Consider the following 19,563-nt stretch of genomic DNA (forward strand, 5'->3'; position numbering starts at 1 on the left):
TGTCTAGACAATGCCAAGTTTGAGGAAGTTGCTAGGTAAAATATAATGTAAATATTCCAGGCAAGTTTTATCAGACTATCAGGTTCCTCAGTTACAGTATAATTACATGAGTGGACTTCTTGTACATGGCTGCTGCTGTGACTCACAAAAAGTCCAGGTCAGATCAGAAACTGTTACACAATGACTAATGTGCAGCTCATACAACAGATCACTGTCACCCTATAGCTGGGTGTGGACCGGTCACACAGTCTGTGTAAAGTTCTGGTAATCAGCAATCTGAGCAACTTTATCATGAAAGAGACACGCACTATACACAAATACATTCTTGTATGTCTTACTTAAAGGAACAGTAACCTGATCCAGTATACATTTACTGTAAGTAGTTATCCTATTTTCAAAAGGAAGTCATAACTTCACATACGTAATTGTAAAAATTCCACGAGTCAATATGAACTTCCTGTAGTGTGCATACAAATGTATGGCTATTTGTTCTCTGTTATCAGTCTTTTCAGGCAGGGCCATAAATAACAATTCAGCATACAAGTTCTCTCATGGACATTCATTTATAATGGCTGTGTTTAAACGGAATGTAGTCACCATCCAGGCGGTCAGCATACCGACGCCAGGATACCGGCTGCCAGAATGCCGACAGGGAGCCCAGGACTAGTCCCACTTGTGGGTGTCCACGACACTCATAGAGTGGGAATAGAACTTGTGACGAGTGCAACGAACCACAGAGCCTGCAGCGTGGAATCGCAGCAAGCCCGCAAGGGGCTTCATTGCGCTCGCCCCCCTGCTGACATTCTGGCAGCCAGGATCCTGGCGTCGGTCACACATACCCCGGGCGTTTACACTTGGTGCTGCTCTAGACATTAAGTGAATGTAATCTGCACATTTGAGCCCCCTATGCAGCACCCAGGGGATATTTATCAAAACTTGGAGATATGTTACAGCCATGTTACAGACTGTGCTTGAAAAATGACAGAAGCTGATTGTTTGGTACTTTATGTCTATCCACGTTATCTTTCTCCAAGGCTTAGTACATCTGCACCAATGTGAGATACAAGTGACTGAGATGAGAGGCAATAATAGTACATGACGCAGCCACTAAAAGGGCAAGGATTAAGCAGGTATGTGAGCACTGAAAGCAGTAGGGATAGTAACATGATACTGTCAGGGGATGATACTAGGAGTCAGGGGCGTAGCCAGAGCTTATTGGGCCCCATAGCAAAATTTTGAAGGGCCCCTGTCCTGTTAATTTTATGCCCCATAATAGTGCCCTAATTCATTTTCTGATCCACAGTAGTGCCTTAGTTAATGTTATGTCCCATAGTAGTGTGCTCGTATATTTTATGAACCACAGTAGTGCTCTAATTCACATTTTGTCACATTATGAAACACAGTATCCCCAATTCACATTATGATACAGTTCATATTCTGCCACACTAAGGTGCCTCCACTTTATATTCTGCCACATTACAGTGCTTTAGTTTATATTATGATTATGTAACAGTATAATGCCCTCCAGTTCATTTTATACCACATTACAATGAGCAGGTCCAGGGGACCAAAATAGATATATTGTAGCCCCCAATGTAAAAGTTTGTAAGTGTCCCTATGTATCTACCAATGGTGAAAAAAATGTATACTGTACAGCACATTTAATTGTGACAGGGAAGGTGGGCCCCTCTCAGGTCTGGGCCCCATAGCAGCTGCACTACCTGCACCTATTGTAGCTACACCCTTGCTAGGAGTGGAGAGTTATGTATTTAACATTTAATTAGCAGTGAATGTTCTCATTGGTTATGTCGCAAACAGGTTTCAACCAACCTATATCACACCCGTTTAATGAAAATTGCCCTTTGTTACCAGGCTGTGCGGCGACACATATGAGATATATATGAGGGTGAATGCTTATGGGCTATGAGTCATGAAAGGAATATCCTACTTTTCACACACACTGGGCCAGATACAATATGTTTCCCCCTCTTCTCCCCACTGAGGCAAATCTTTAAAACCTGTGGGCCAGAGATGAGAAAGTGAGGAACAGGCTGATAAATGATGATGGAAGGAAGGTGATTACTAGAGGGATCCTTGCACAAAGGCAGACAGCCTGTCAATCTATAAGCTTTAGATTAATAGTATTGTATCAGCATGCCCTCATGCTGTAAATTGTGTAAATTGTAATTACACAATAGCTGCATCTTAGTTTTCACAAATCTGATCTGCAAACAGACATATGGAGAGGTGATTACTGTGAGGGAGAAAAAAGAGGGAAGAGGCGTCGAAGGTGACAGGACACAGAAGTGACACAGGTAATAGAAAGTAGCAGAGTACTCACCTGTACAGTGCTGTGTCTCTCGCTTTCTCTCTCTCTCTCTCTCTCTCTCTCTGATCGTACGCTTTCCTGTGTTTCTGCTATATGTACTTACACCTGGGAGTGGCAGTGACATCACACTGGTCACAAGACTTTGATGTCAATACTAGGAAGAAAACTGGAGGAACAGGTTGCAGATAATGACAAGGCAAATGTCACTCACTGGGAGGTTTGAACCTTAACATTGCATAGTTCTCTATCAGTAACTGGACGGCATGGCTGAAAAATGCATAACAGGTCACTATACATATATTACTGTTTAACTCTTATCATTTTAAATGATAAAGTGAAATATAGGTGTGTACACAGCTACGCTGTTATATTGTATGTCAGCTCTCACCTGCAACGCTGTAGACTAAAACAGTTCATGCATAAAAGTATATAATGAGACCCATACTAAGATAACTTGCAGGTAAAGAAATAATATAACCTTATACATTTGTATATGTATGTACATTTTCAGCATTACATTCAGTGCATACAGTAGCTAACTACAGTTACTATGTATATTATTACCGCCATTTAGCATCACATGCAAAGTTATAAATAGTCACTGATTGATTTAAATAGTTTGTCGCTGGACCTGATAAGTAGTTACCAGTATCTGGGTTGTTATCATTCTGTAACTCTGTACTAGTGCAGTGGTTTCCAAACTTTTTTGAATCACGGCGCCCTAGAATATCAGAATTTTTTTCACGCCACCCCTAGGCCAAAAATTTCTTATTGAGAAATTAAGAAAGAAATATTACATTAAGTAGATCGCGTTTATATGTCATCCTTAGGTTCAGTTGTGTGGTTAGGGACAAGATTTGCTTCTATTTGGCCACACATTTTATGACTGGCAGCCACCATCACTGGGTTTGCCTATTATATTGACCATGAATAATTTGAATTGGTCCTGGACCACCAACCCAGGGCACCCCTGCAAGTGTCCCGAGGCACCCCAGGGAGCCACGGCACACAGTTTGGGAACCTCTGTACTAGTACAAGGCACCACTTCTCTTGTTCTGTGGTGTAATCACATTATATGGACAGCTGATTTTGTTCTATATGCTGGATGTAACTTTCAGCATCTGTCTTTATGCCGCAAACTGGGACAACTGCAGAGTACAGTTCAGCATGGTTTGTATATATGCTGGATTTATTTGTACGTCATAAACTGGCAATGTATTTTGTTAGCATCACTAACAGCGCAGCACTGTACTTGTTACTTTAACTGAAATTATAAGTATCTGTTCTCACATTATGGAGCCTATTTACAGTAGAACTATGATTATCCAAACTAATTGGGATGGGGGATAATTTGTATAATCAATTTGTTCAGGGTCTGAACTGTGTATGTATGTACGTATGTATGCACCAGGTTAGAGGTCACAAGGTGCTGCAGCCAAATCTGCTTGAGGAGAGAGTGTAACTGCACACACTGGCAGGCTGGAAAATGGTATGTATGTACAGCAAATCACCTTGCGAGTTAAAACTATGGTTTGGGATACCACTACAGCTGCCAGGGGGTGCTCCAACACACAGGGGTGGGCTCATAATCCAGAAGGGTCATCACTGACAAGGCCAATAGGTAGGCCTAAGATAGTTACAGCATGCTAGGCCTATAGGGTAAACAGGCTAAAACGCATCCTAGTAAGCCGGTGTTTGGCCCAGTATTGTCAGTACCTATGGTGTTGATAGCTGTCAGTGGTGTACAATGGAGGTAAGTCCACATGGCAGATAACGTAACCAGGATTATTGGTTTGTTAACCAGTATATTGCAGGATAGCAGTGGGTTAGTGCAAGCATGCATACACAGTCCCAGGCACACAGTACAGTATCCGGCTCAGGGACACGTCCACTCTCCATGAAGAACTAAGAAGATGCGCAGACACACCTCGCATGCGCAGTAGCGCACTTGGGATCTGGGTCAGAGGTTGCGGCATTGACCCAACTCCAGCAGTGCCCAGCATGTAAACAGAAGGGAGACAGCGTGGAGCACTCCACTTCCAACAACCAGTTGGTCCCCTATAGGTACACAAAAAGGGGCAGCCTATCAGGATGCCATACACATAATGATTTATAGCAATCATAAGAGGAAGTGTCACTACGCCATCAGACCTTTCTGTGTTTAGATTATTGGCCTCTTGGATAACTAGCCTTTGGATAATCGACATTCTAATTTTCCATAGAGCTGCAGTAATTAACATTATCGCCCAGCGTATTGGGCCACAGAGTAAGTCCCCGCTGGGCCGGTCCATGCCCCCCCTCTTTGAGCCAACTCTGGATGGTGCTCTTCCGGGATTTGCTTTCCACTGCTGGAATGCAAACCAGAAGCTGTCATCTGTTCTGGCTAGTGGGCACTTCCAGGTGCTTTTAACCTGGAGCAGTGGAGCCACCACTGTATAGCTTGAGTCCAGACACAGGCTATGGTGGGGGCTATAGGTAACACGCCCAATGTGTGGCCAAACAGAACCCACCCTAATTACCATCCTGGCACCCTGAACACACCCATAATCCCCTCTCCCATCTGGCTTTCTAGACATAGACTACCTGTCCTACCACACTCTGAACCCCAACCCCAGGGACATATACTACCCATCCTGTGCCCCCGGCCCCATACAATCCCCACCCTACCCCTTGCCCCAGAGACATAAACTCCCCTCTCCTCCCCTGACCCTCTAGACATACAGTACCCTCCAAGCCAGGGACATACACTACCTACCCTACCACCACCACCCCTCTGGCCTCAAGGACATACACTACCTACCCTAACCCCCCGATCCCCATAACACTGTAGCCTCCAACCCAGGTAATATACACAAGCACTGCTGCCAGTCCGGGTACCGCAGTGATCACGACAAGTCAGTCTCCTGTGGGGGACTGGGGCAATTATGTATGTTTTATTTTGTTCCTGTGAGGGCCAATGTGTTTTATTTTTTCCTGGGAATAATGTGTGTTTTTCCCCGATGGGGCAAAGCATGATTGCAATGTCTGTAGATACTGAAAGTGTGTGTTTCAATCCTTGCATATTTCTAAGCACATATATACACCAGGGAAGTGCATTGTAGTGACATTAGCATAAAGCAGCAGATGCAACTGCAGCAAAAGAGGAAAGGAAGGCTGCAAATGTGTCCAACTCAGAATCAAGCCATATGAGTAGGGATCCTGCCCCTTCAACAGACCCCACCCCTTCTAGGGCTGCTTCCATAAATTTCCCTGGCTGGTTTTCCATCACAATCCGCCCCTGGTATAGGCACTTAGCACAGAGCTATGTACAGTTGTTCCACAGCTATTTATCAGGTCAAGGCTGATGAGGAAGCCCCGGCAATAATTTTGCTCCTCAGTTAAGGGTGTTTTTCCAGTCACCAACAGCTTCAGGCAGCCAGCAAATAATTAAAGTGAAGGCAAATGGTTAAAGTGAAATATGCATATGCTGCTAACATTCACACATGCACATACATGGTGATTATACCTGAAGGGTACCCAGCAAACTCTCTGCAACTTCTCTGATTCCCACCATTGCTAGTATAGCTAGACTGCTGCTTAGTACATTATTTAAGACCACCATCCTCATAGTGGTTTATGGGGACAGAAATGAGTGTCGTAAAATAGTGTTCCACCACAAAAATACCCGTCTGATCTCACAGGGTTTAACCACTTCTTAAACTGAAGGAGACATGGGAAGGTCCTTTTGTTCATCATTAGGCTTGCCACCTAGCAACATCTGTGGGTGGATAAGCAAGTCTCTCGATAATCACTGGATCAAGGTAAAGTGAAAAATTTCACTTAGATTGTTCTACAGAGAAGGCCGGGACCAATCATCTGCTCTCTGAGCTAAAGGTCACGTTACTACTTGAGCTCACCCTCAGGTAGCTATTTCTGCCTACCCTAGCCAAGCTCAGATTATACATAAATGAGATAAAATCTAGTCAAACTCCTTCCCAAACACAGAATATATCTCTCTGTTGCCTATTCCAGAAAAAGTGGGCAGAATTACATTCCACTGATAGTTCAACATCAGAATATACTATGAGGTACTTCGACAAAAATATTAGATAAGTGAAGGTACAATGTATCGTTACAGCATGACTGTACCTGCAGTTGTTCATTGCTTCGTGACATCTGACGTACAGCATATGAGATGGAAAGATGCATGGTTGGTCGTCAGGGCCGGCCAAAGCCTAATTGTTTTGGTATGTGAATACATATTTTGGCGCCCCTTAGTGGAATATATAGGGGCATGGCTGCTTCATGGGGAACGGGTGTGGTCACAAAATAGTATCAATTTACATTACACAGCACAGTAGAACCACTTATACACATTACACTACAGTAGAGCCGCTTATACACATTACACCACAGTAGAGCTACATATACACATTACACCACAGTAGAACCGCTTATATGCGTTACACCACAGTAGAGCCGCTTACACATGTTACACCACAGTAGAGCCACTTATATACTTTACACCATAGTAGAGCTGCTTATGCATGTTACACCACAGTAGAGCGGTTTATATACATTACACCACAGTAGAGACGCTTATAAACGTTACGCCACAGAGGTACTTGTGTTGCTTACACATGTTACATAGATTGCATAGGGGGCACACTGACACACACATATGGCACAGGTCCCAAGGGCACACTGACACATATACACATTGTAAAGGTGGAGCTGCCTCTGCCATGCACATACCTTCCATCTGTAGGTCATAGCTCCAGCTCCCCCCTCGTTAGCAGTCACTGCACTGTCTCCCTCTCCCTGTTCCCTGGTATTGGGGGAGGGCTGTGGAGACAAAGCAGTCACATCAGGCAGTTCCAGGTCTCCGGAGCCTGGTTGTTACTGTCCATGGTGGGAGGTGGAGGACTTGTGAGACCTGAGTCCCATTCATGGACAGAGAAGGGGTCCCTGCCTTCAGGTCAAGAGGTGAGCACCACGGCGGGCAGTGGGAGGTGGGTGGTGAGCGGCGAGCAGTGGCAGGAGGTGGGTGGTGAGCGGCAGGTGGCAGAGAGAGTGGCGCTGACTTCCATCAGCGCCCTCACAGGTCTGGCGCTCTACGCAGCCACGTAGTCGGTGTATTCATAGGGCCTGGCCTGTTGGTTGTACACACTATATGATAAATATGATACACAGTATGGTTTCGATCGGCATCGGAATGATATATTGTACATATCACTTATTGTGTACCCAACTAAGATTGTATTCTTCTACAGTAGTCCTTATCATTGCCTCGCTAAAGCCATGCAAGAATGATATTCTGCCATGATTAAATTAACTTAATGCATGGAATAGTACTACTAAAACAGCTAGATCAGCTTCTCCCCTTCCTGGACTTTCTGGCTGTTACAGTGCATCGGGAAAGTATTCACAGCGCTTCACTTTTTCCATATTTTGTTATGTTACAGCCTTAATCCAAAGTGGAATAAATTCATTTTTTCCCCTCAAAATTCTACACACAATACCCATAATGACAGCATGAAAAAAGTTTTTTTTTAGATTTTTTTCAAATTTATTAAAAATAAAAAACTAGGAAATCACATTTACATAAGTATTCACAGCCTTTGCCATGAAGCTCTTAATTGAGCTCAGGTGCATTCTGTTTCCACTGTTCATCCTTGAGATGTTCCTACAGCTTAATTGGAGTCCACCTGTGGTAAATTCAGTTGATTGGACATGATTTGGAAAGGCACACACCTGTCTTTATAAGATCCCACACTTGACAGTGCATGTCTGAGCACAAACCAAGCATGGAGCCAAAGGAATTGTCTGTAGACTTCCAAGACAGGATTGTCTCAAGGCACAAATCTGGTGAAGGGTACAGAAAAATATCTGCTGCTTTGAAGGTCCCCATGAGCACAGTGGCCTCCATCATCCGTAATTGGAAGAAGTTCGGAACCACAAGGACTCTTCCTAGAGCTTGCCGGCCATTCATACTTAAATTATTTGCGGCATATACGGAATCACCAGCGAGCATCACAATAAGAATCCAATTGGATTTATTGCTCCACACGATAAATTAGTAATGTACAGGACACAAGCTCTTTTTTTCTATTTGGATTAATAGTTTCTTTTGGGACTGAATATTTTATAATAATGTTTTAAACTGAGGACAGTCAGATACTTGTTACAATATAACATCTGTCAACACAGAACTTGAATACTAGTTACAAGTGTATCTCTTTGGTGCTATCTGTCCATTATGCTGTCTAGTTTTTAATTTTGTTTCATTTTTATGTTTTTTATGCGCAATAAATAACTTTTTAATTTTAAACCACTGGCTTTATATCTAGTATTAACAGTTCTCTAGCACGGCTCTTCGTATATATATTTTATTCCCTCCCCTGTAAGCCTAATGCTGTATTTTACATACACAATAGAAGGCCAGAGACCCCTTCTGCCTGGTGGTTGCACCCACGCCCACCTGTCCAGTGGTGGAACTAGCGAGCGGTGGGCCCAGGTGCGACAAAATGCTTTAGGCCCCCCACCCTCATCCCATCCAAGTCCACCCCCTCACCTCTGGAGAGGATCTGGTGAGGGGGACCTGCTCAGGGCCAGAGAAATGGATTCCTAGCAACAGTGCCGTAACTAGACATTTTAGCACTGTGTGCAAGAAACGGCATTGGAGCCCCACCCCTGCATGCAAAACAGGGGCAGTGCGCGCCGTAGGCACGCGCAAAAATACATAGGGGCATGGCTTCGTGGGGAAGGGGTGTGGCCACAAAATAATACCAATTCATAAAACGGTGCACAGTAGTCTCCATTATTCAATTTACGCCGCACAGTAGCACCACTACACCAGGTAGAGACCCTTTTACACCTTACGGCGGACAGATTCCCCTTTTTACACATTACAGAAGACAGCGTGCCCTTTTTACACATTACGGCAGGCAGCATCCCCTTTTTACACATTACGGCAGACAGGGTCTCCTTTTTACACATTAAGGCAGACAGCGTCCCCCTTTTTACACATAACGGCAGACAGCGTGCCCTTGTTACACATAGCGACAGACAGCGTGCACATTTTACACATAACGGCAGACAGCGTCCCCTTTTTACACATAATGGCAGACAGCATGCCCTTTTCACACATAGCGGCAGACAGCGTGCACTTTTTACACATAACTGCAGACAGCATCCCCTTTTTACACATAACGGCAGACCGCGTGCCCTTGTTACACATAGGCAGACAGCGTGCCCTTGTTACACATAGCGGCAGACAGCGTGCCCTTGTTACACATTACGGCAGACAGCGTGCCCTCATTACACATTACGGCAGACAGTGTCCCCTTTTTACACATTACGGCAGACAGCGTCCCCTTTTTACACATTACGGCAGGCAGATTCCCCCTTTTTACACATTACGGCAGAAAAGAAAGAAAGAAAGAGAGAATAAATACTTACTCTCTCCGCTGGCTCAGGCTCCTCGGAGCAGCTTCTCCAGAGACCCCGGGCAGGAGAGAAGGAGAAGGGAGCCGCAGCAGCGCAGTGTTATTGGTGGAGGCGTTGCTGCTGCTGTCCCAGTCCTTCACCATAGGCTGTTCTCCACCGCTGTGAATGCTGGGATGCGCTTCACAGTGGCGGAAGACAGCCTATAGTGAAGCAGAGGGACAGCAGCAGCAGCGCCTCCACCAGTAACAAAGCGCTGCTGCGGCTCCCTCCTCCACCTCCCTCCTCCTCCTTCCCCTCATGTCCGCAGCAGTTGCCCGCAGCACACAGCAGCATGTAATGAGTCAGTTTGACTCATTACATGCTTTGGGCCCCTGGACAGTGGCGGACCCAGGGTAACGCACTGGTTGCACTGGCGGTAGTTCCGCCTCTGCACCTGTCCTATAAATTGGTTATAATTAGGTTCCTGACATTTCTTAGACTGCATGCAGAGCAAGGTGAGTCCTGCACAAATGTATATTGGATTATCAGATGGGGGTGCATTTCCGGGGTGTGGGTCCCCCTGGACTGTTGTGGCTGTTTGGCCTCAAGAGCAACACAGATTAACACTTATTTTCATATATACTTTCATCCCTATCGCGTGTTTTGTTTCAATATAACTCATTTCCCACCTTCACTTCTCACTACTTTACCTCTCACTACTTTATTTCTCGCCTTGTTGCCTCTCACTAATTTACCCCTGCTGTTTTCAGCAACCTCTCTCACTAACCTATCTTCACTTTTTTCACTATATATTTTTTCACTTTAGTGTTGCCCTGGGGTCACTCAGTTGCTTAATTTTGGGGTGCCCCGCGCCCTAGATTTGTACCACCCAAAATGTTAGGGACTTGCCCGACTAATGAGGTCACCTGGACGCGGTGGGGCAAGCCATTACTTATGGCCATAACTATGTGAAGAACCTCGCTCAAAATGCAAAATTTTATTGCAATGATTATTATTAATAAATTGGTAGCATTTGAATTGTATACCTGCAACCTTGTCTTTGTATGAAAGGTCTCCGTAGGGTTGCACCTCTCATTACCAGTGTGCACCCCAGGACCCCTTCCCTGTATACTGTATGGTAGAGTGGCCAGATGGAAGCCACACCTTAGTAAAAAGCACATGGCAGCCCACCTAGAGTTTGCCAAAGTGCACCTGAAGGACTCTCAGATCATGAGAAACAAAATTATCTGGTCTATTGAGACAAAAATTTAACTCTTTGTCGTGAATGCCAAGCATCATGTTTGGAGGAAACCAGGCATCACTCATTACCAGGCCATACCATCCCTACAGTAAAGCATGGTGGTGGCAGCATCATGCTGTGGGGATGTTTTTCAGTGGCAGGAACTGGGAGACTAGTCAGAATGGAAGGAAAGATGAATGCAGCAATGTACAGAGACATCCTGGATGAAAACCAGCTCCAGAGCGCTCTTGACCTCAGACTGGGGCGACAATTCATTCTTCAGCAGGACAATGACCCTAAGCACCAGTGGTGCAAGTGTGCGGGTACGGGTGGGTATGGCGCACCCTTAAGAATTTAGCCGTGGGTACGCTGTACCTACACCGATGGGCCTCCGCACCTCGCCGCTCCCTCCCTCCATCCGCTGCTCACCGCCGCTTCCCGACGTTCACCGCCGAACTGACGCTGATGTGAGGGGAGGAGAGTGCAGCCTGTGCCTCTCCTGCCCCTCAGTGTCTTCGTTTAATTCAGCGCCGCCCGTGAGCCAATCAGAGCTCGCGGACGCGAGCTTTGATTGGCTCACGGATCGGCGCTGAATTGAACAGACACAGCCGCACCCGCCGGACACTGAGGATGCCTCCCCTCACACACAAGACAGCAGCGGTGAGCAGGGGAGCGCATACCTGGCACTGGGGGCATGTATACCCGGCACTGGGGGGCATGTATATCTGGCAATGGGGGCATGTATACCTGGCACTGGGGGCATACCTGGCATTGGGGGCATGTATATATGGCAATGGGGGCATGTATACCTGGCACTGGGGGGCATGTATATCTGGCAATGGGGGCATGTATACCTGGAACTGGGGGCATACCTGGCACTGGGGGCATGTATATCTGGCAATGGGGGCATATCTGGCACTGGGGGCATATCTGGCAAAAGGGGGACATGTGTATCTGGCACTGGGGGCATACCTGGCACTGGGGGCATGTATACCTGGCACTGGGGGCATATCTGGCACTGGGGGCATATCTGGCAAAGGAGGGACATGTGTATCTGGCACTGGGGGCATACCTGGCACTGGGGGCATGTATACCTGGCACTGGGGGCATATCTGGCACTGGGGGCATATCTGGCAAAAGGGGGACATGTGTATCTGGCACTGGGGGCATATCTGGCACTGGGGGGACATGTGTATCTGGCACTGGGGGCATTTCTGTATCTGGCACTGGAAGCATATCTGGCACTGTGGGTGCATTTCTGTATCTGGCACTGGGGGGCAATGTATATCTGACACAGTGGGGGCATTTTTGTATCTGGCACTGTGGGGCAATGTGTATCTGGCACTGTGAAGCAATGTGTATCTGGCACTCTGAGGGCATTTGTGTATCTGGCACAGTGAAGCAATGTATATCTGGCACTGTGGGGCAATGTATATCTGGCACTGTGGGGCAATGTGTATCTGGCACTGTGAAGCAATGTGTATCTGGCACTCTGGGGGCATTTGTGTATCTGGCACAGTGAAGCAATGTATATCTGGCACTGTGGGGCAATATATATCTGGAACTGTGGTGCAATGTATATCTGGCACTGTGTAGCAATGTGTATCTGGCACTGTGGGGCAATGTATATCTGGCACTGTGGGGCAATGTATATCTGGCACTGTGGGGCAACTTGTATCTGGCACTATTGGGGTCATATGTGTATCTGCCCCTCCCCCCGTATGTGTATCACGCCCCCATTTTCATTGGCCATGCCCCATGTGGCATTTGGCCACACCCATTTTTTACCCCGCGCGCCTTCGGCGTGCGCACACAGTACCCGTAAGACATTTTTTCTACTTGCACCACTGCTAAGCACACAAAGAAAGTATCAAAGGAGTGGCTTCAGGACAACTCTGTAAATGTCCTTGAGTGGCCCAGCCAGAGCCCAGACTTGAATCCGATTGAACATCTCTGGAGAGATATGAAAATGGCTGTACACCGATGCTTCCCATCCAACCTGATGGAGCTTGAGAGGTGCTGCAAAGAGGAATGGGCGAAACTGCCCAAAGATAGGTGTGCCAAGCTTGTGGCATCATACTCAAAAAGACTTGAGGTTATAATTGCTGCCAAAAGGTGCATCAACAAAGTATTGAGCAAAGGCTGTGAATATTTATGTACATGTGATTTCTTAGTTTTTTATTTTTTAATACATTTTCAAAAATCTAAAAAAAACTTTTTTTCATGTTGTCATTATGGGGTATTGTGTGTACAATTTTGAGTGGGAAAATGAATTTATTCCAGTTTGGAATAAGGCTGTAACATAACAAAATGTGGAAAAAGTGAAGCGCTGTGAATACTTTCCGTATGCACTGTAAATACGGAATAGGCCTAGCATCCACCACCATTTGCTTTTACAGTGCAGCTCTTGCCTTGCTATCACCAAGGATAAGTGAAGATGTTTTTTCCTACCCAGTGCTAATAATCCACTGTATTCTGATACTTGGAATACATAACCTATTATAACCTTTGACATAATTCAGATAATGTCCTTTTATTAAGGAAATTTATATTATTACTAGCTTTAGACTCAGTGGTCAGTGGTGCTGAGCTAACCTTAATTTATATTACTGATCCAAAACACCCTCCTTTGAAAATTTAGTTTGCGATAATCTGAGACTGGACAAATCCCAGTCTTTGGCCCTCATTCCGAGTTGTTCGCTCGCTAGCTGCTTTTAGCAGCTTTGCACACGCTAAGCCGCCGCCTACTGGGAGTGAATCTTAGCTTTGCAGAATTGCGAACGAAAGATTCGCATAATTGCAAATAGAAATTTCTTTGCAGTTTCTGAGTAGCTCGAGACTTACTCTGCCACTGCGATCAGTTCAGTCAGTTTCGTTCCTGGTTTGACGTCACAAACACACCCAGCGTTCGCCCAGACACTCCCCCGTTTCTCCAGCCACTCCCGCGTTTTTCCCAGAAACTGCGGCGTTTTTCCGCACACACCCATAAAACGGCCAGTTTCCGCCCAGAAACACCCACTTCCTGTCAATCACACTCCGATCACCAGAACGAAGAAATTTCTTTGTTAAGCCGTGAGTAAAATACCTAACTTCTTGGCAAATTTACTTAGCGCAGACGCACTGCGAACATTGCGCATGCGCAGTTTGCGACAAATCGCTCCGTTGCGAAAACCACTAACGAGCGAACAACTCGGAATGAGGGCCCTTGTTTGGTAACTCACCTCAGTTCATACTTGAAACTTACTGCTCTATTCAGAGGTGAAGCTTTGCAGTTATTTCTACTTGCCGTAAATCCCTTTGGCTTGCCAAACCCTCTATAATTAGAGAATGAATAGTTACAACTATGAAAAGCCATGGCATTCACCATTCCAAATGTAAAATACATTCCTTCTGGGGTGCTGACACCTCTAGTATAGCAACAAAAGGTATGTTCCTACTTTCCATAATGAACGCCACTCATTGGTCCTCTGAGTATATGTTTGCCAATCATTATTGGAGACCAACCAATCTTCCACACAACCACCAGGTATGTGATAGTCTACCCACCAGTGGTTGCTAAGTGGCAAGCCTCCCAACTAACAAACAGTAGTTTGCAGTAATCTATGACCTGCAAACCTTTTTTTGTTCTAGGGAATATGAATGCCACTTAGCAACAGCAACCAACCTACCACCCCTGTACCTTGCTAGGTCCGTTGGTTGCTCTATACAGAGTTTGCTTTTTCCTTGATGGGCCAGGGAGCATGGGAAGCCACAGGCATCAATAGATAGAATCATAAAATTATCCTTCTGTCTTACCATTTGGTTGTGCAATCTATGATCAAGTCGACATCTGTTCTTTCTCTTTCATATCATTTGGGCCCATAGCTGTGCCTAGTCTGTGGATGCTCTTCATGCTGTTATGTTTTTTTTTATCATAACTTCATTACATTGATACAAACAATGTTTTTGTTACCTGTCAGTAAACAGTTTAATTTCATTTATCAGTGTCTTCTTTCCTTGCATTTGACATTTCCTTAATATCCAAGACTAGGTTTGGGATTGCCATCAGTAGGCTTCAGAAAAATCTAACTGAGGATGGGCTCAAGCTATCACATGACCTTTAGCTCAGAGTGCAGATGTTTTGCCCAGCCTTCCTTTGTAGAACAAGCTACAGGGCCTTGCTAAAGCATTCATCCCCTTTGCATTTTTCATGTTTTGTTGCATCACCACCTGGAATTAAAATGGATTGTTTGAAGGTTTGCATCATTTCATTCACAGAACATGACTACAACTTTGAAGATTTTTTTTTTTTTATTGTGAAGCAAACAACAAACAGTACAAAGTAACAGAAAACTTCAGCGTGCATTCACCCCCTAAAGTCAGTATTTTGTAGAGCCACCTTTTGCGGCAATTACAGCTGCAAGTCGCTTTGGATAAGTCTCTATGAGCTTGCCACATCTTGCCACTGGGATTTTTGCCCATTCCTCAAGGCAAAACTTCTCCATCTCCTTCATGTTGGATGGTTTCTGCTTGTGAACAGCAATCTTCAAGTCTGACCACAGATTCTCAATTGGATTGAGATCTGGGCTATGGCTAGGTCATTCCAACACATTTCAATGTTACCACTTAAACCACTCGATTGTTGCTTTAGCAGTATGCTTCGGGTCATTGTCCTGCTGGAAAGTGAACCTCCGTCCCAGTCTCAAATCACAGGCAGACTGAAACAGGTTTTGCTCAAGAATATCCCTGTATTTAGCACCATCCATCTTCCCCTCGACTCAAAACAGTTTACAAGTACCTGCTGCTGAAAAACATCCCCACAGCATGATGCTGCCACCACCATGTTTCACTGTGTGGATGGTGTTCTTGGGGTGATGGATGTGTTGGGTTTGCGACAGACATAGTGTTTTCCTTGGTGGCCGAAAAGTAAAATTTTAGTCTCATCTGACCAGAGCACCTTCCTCCATACATTTGGGGAGTCATCCACATGCCTTTTGGCAAACTCAAAATGGGCCTTCTTATTTTTAACACTAAGTAATGTCTTTTTTCTGCCCACTCTTCCATAAAGCCCAGCTCTATGGAGTGTATGGCTTATTGTGGTCATTGATAATGTCAAATATTACCTTAAAACATAAGCTATACCGCTGGACTCGCTATTACCGTGGAGCCGCTATGGCCGCTAGACTTATTACACACACTACGTACTAAGTACGCTATTTGCGTACTGAGTACCGTATGGATACGCACTTAGCGTATCAGACGCTGTGCCGTGGGCGCGACGCACACGCGGCACATACGCACACGGATTCACGCTATGTACTAAGTACGCTATTGGCGCACTGAGTACCGTATTGATACGCTATTAGCGTATCAGACGCCGTGCCGTGGGTAAAACGTACACGCGGCGCGGACGCACACAGAGTGATATACAGTAAACCTTAAGTAAAGGAACAGTGTAAGGATATGCTTATACTTTAAACCTTAGCAGCCTAGTACTGCAATGATGAAATACCTTAAAACCTTAAGTAGCGCTGGCGGTATGAAGTACCCGCAGTGCTTACACCTTATACCGATTAAGACGCTATTAAAGCCCTTGCAGGAAAGTGAAAACGCAACACCGGTTTGTGGTAAACCACTGGGCTCTAACACCGCAGTGGATTATTCAGAGAAAAGGGGTAAACAGATACAAGTTATACACTACAGGCTAACAAGGAAATCTAAACAGAGTAAGTGAGAATAATGGCTACAGAGAATATACATACGTGGGGAATCGTTCGCAAGCGCGTCCTGGACCAGTCCTCAGCTATCAGGTAGAAAGCCTTCAGAGTCTTTGATAGTGACCTGGCCTGCTGCTCGCTCTTTATTCAGTAGCTCAAGACATAATACAATAGACTCTGTGTGCTCTTCTTCCATTGGTTAGGGGGTGGGACATGTCCTGCACCGGGGACCATTGGTTAGTTCAAGAAGTGGGCGATGGCTAGGACTTGGGATGTGGAGTTCCCGCCCCATCATCAGTTTAAACCCATCACATTAAACATAAATGCGGTATTATTAATATCTTAATGAGGTAAGTTTTAACAATGTTCTTATTCCCACCAGATTAATGTTCACGTGACTCTGAACAATATGAACCCACACATGATATTACTATCTATCTCAATCTTCAAGATATTCATATATCCACATATTCATATATATATATATATATATATATATATATACACACACACACTCTCCTGCTATTACAATTTGTTAGGAATTATATATTTATTCACTTATACATATATATATATATATATATATATATATATATATATATATATATAAATGAATACCTCTATCTCCATGGATTTTGGACTAGGAATGTTAGTATTCTAAATTCCTATCTGTCTGGTTTTGTTGTGGTTAGCTATTGTTTCTGATCTTCCAAACATACTCTGCTCCTGGGCATTGTTCACCCTTGTTTGTCCCTTTCTTTCAGTTGAGACAATGACAACTCAGCACTCATTATTCTGGAGAGAAACCTGGCCCTCTTCATAAACAAAGGTGTATGCCCTCTTCATAGAATCTCAAAGCTTAGTGTAAACAAGGCCATTGTATCTCAGTCTGTGGGAAATTTATGTGTGACTGGGTTCCATTCTCTTCCCCTCCCCATTCGTAATATATTTTAAATACAATTTATATCTATATTCTACTTCTGCACATAACTATACGCAGGAACATGCGATTCTTTCCTAACTAACACCGGAATGTTACCCTTAAAATACCCTACAGCTGGATACTATACATCACCTACCAACCTTTATCTGACCCTTCCTATCATGCAAAGACGAATCTCTCCGTCCAGGAACTGTTTAAACTAACATTACTCGCTGTCATGGTCTAGGGGAACTACATCTACAAAATGCACTAATTGGGTTAAATATGCTATATTCTAATAGCACGCTACATGCTCACAAACTCCACCGTAAATACACATATCATGCGCACGAGTCGCCGGAGCGTCTCTTACGCAACTTGCGGATATGTGTATGCACGGGGGACCAGGTGCACGAGCAGCGTGCATGTGCATGAGGGGTTAAAACAAAGGATATGTATAACAATATTTTTCGACTTTGACAGGGCTTTTATGTGACAAAGCCGCTAATTCTGACACACGCCTAGCTGAAGCCAAGGTCAATAGCATGACCACCTTCCACGTGAGAAATTTTAACTCCACGGTTTTGAGTGGCTCAAACCAGTGTGACTTCAGGAAACTCAACACCACGTTAAGATCCCAAGGTGCCACTGGAGGCACAAAAGGGGGCTGAATATGCAGCACTCCCTTTACAACGTCTGAACTTCAGGAAGAGAAGCCAGTTCTTTTTGCAAGAAAATGGATAGGACCGAAATCTGGACCTTAATGGAACCCAATTTCAGGCCCAAAGTCACTCCCGACTGTAGGAAGTGAAGGAAACGGCCCAGCTGGAATTTCTCCGTACGGGCATTCCTGGCCTCACCAAGCAACATATTTTCGCCATATACGGTGATAATGTTGAGCCGTCACATCCTTCCTAGCCTCTTATCAGCGTAGGAATTACCTTATCCGGAATGCCTTTTTCTGCTAGGATCCGGCGTTCAACCGCCATGCCGTCAAACGCAGCCGCGGTAAGTCTTGGAACAGACAGGGTAAGTCTTGGAACAGACAGGGCCCCTGTTGCACAAGTACTGTCTTAGAGGCAGAGGGCACGGGTCCTCTGTGAGCATTTCTTGTAGATCTGGATACCAAGTCCTTCTTGGCTAATCCGGAACAAAGAGTATTGTTCTCACTCCTCTTTTCCTTATGATTCCCAGCACCTTGGGTATGAGAGGAAGAGGAGGAAATACATAGACCGACGGGAACACCCACGGTGTCACCAGTGCGTCCACAGCTACCTCGGTATTTTTTCATTCCTAATCAAGGAAATTCAGCTATGAAGTGGTCTCTATTGATGCATTTTTTTAAGTAAAGGGATTCCTTATGGAAAAAGATACAGGTCATTTATTTCCAGCTGTGATCAGATGACAATTATTTTTCATGCTATACATAGAATATTGATATAGGATATCTAAAATTGTGCATTAACTCCCATAGGGTTATTATCATCTCTTAAGAGTTAGTGACTGCATATTCAATTTTTGTGGTTTGAAGCACACACAAACTCCACACTGGGATGACACTCTCACTTCTGGATTTATTTGAACAAGTTTTGTGATTTGAAGCACATACAAACTCCACACGGGGATGACAATCAGTCTTTTTTTGATGTGATGCAAAGCATGTATAAATTTCACAGTTATAAAATTCAAGCATGATTAATATGTTGCATCATCTTCCTGCTTTCATATAAGGGACATTGATTGGTATGAAATTTGTTTAGAAATCAATGATTTATGACATTTTCCAATCCCTTATCTTTAATTGATTATATTATGCACAGGAATTTTTTGAATTTATAAAAATTTTTTGACTCTGTGAATGATGCTGTGAGGCACGTAGTAATTCTACACAAACAACAAAGTGCGTATCATCCAGTTGGAGCTGGGTCCCTCATAATGGAGACCTAAGTCCTATGCATATGCTATTGGG

The 19,563-nt window shown here is 44.6% G+C and overlaps 1 protein-coding gene across 1 annotated transcript in view; it reads right to left on the bottom strand.

Moving 5' to 3' along the window:
• Window positions 1–2,423, bottom strand: part of SDCBP2 (syndecan binding protein 2) — a 31,008-nt gene extending 28,585 nt beyond the window's left edge. The window contains exon 1 of the mRNA XM_063959134.1: window positions 2,342–2,423. The gene's annotated coding sequence lies outside the window, so the exon portion shown is untranslated. The remainder of the gene's footprint in view (window positions 1–2,341) is intronic.
• Window positions 2,424–19,563: the final 17,140 nt, after the last annotated feature.

Source organism: Pseudophryne corroboree, chromosome 3 (genome assembly GCF_028390025.1).
Source record: "Pseudophryne corroboree isolate aPseCor3 chromosome 3, aPseCor3.hap2, whole genome shotgun sequence".
NCBI classification, from domain to species: Eukaryota; Metazoa; Chordata; class Amphibia; order Anura; family Myobatrachidae; genus Pseudophryne; species Pseudophryne corroboree.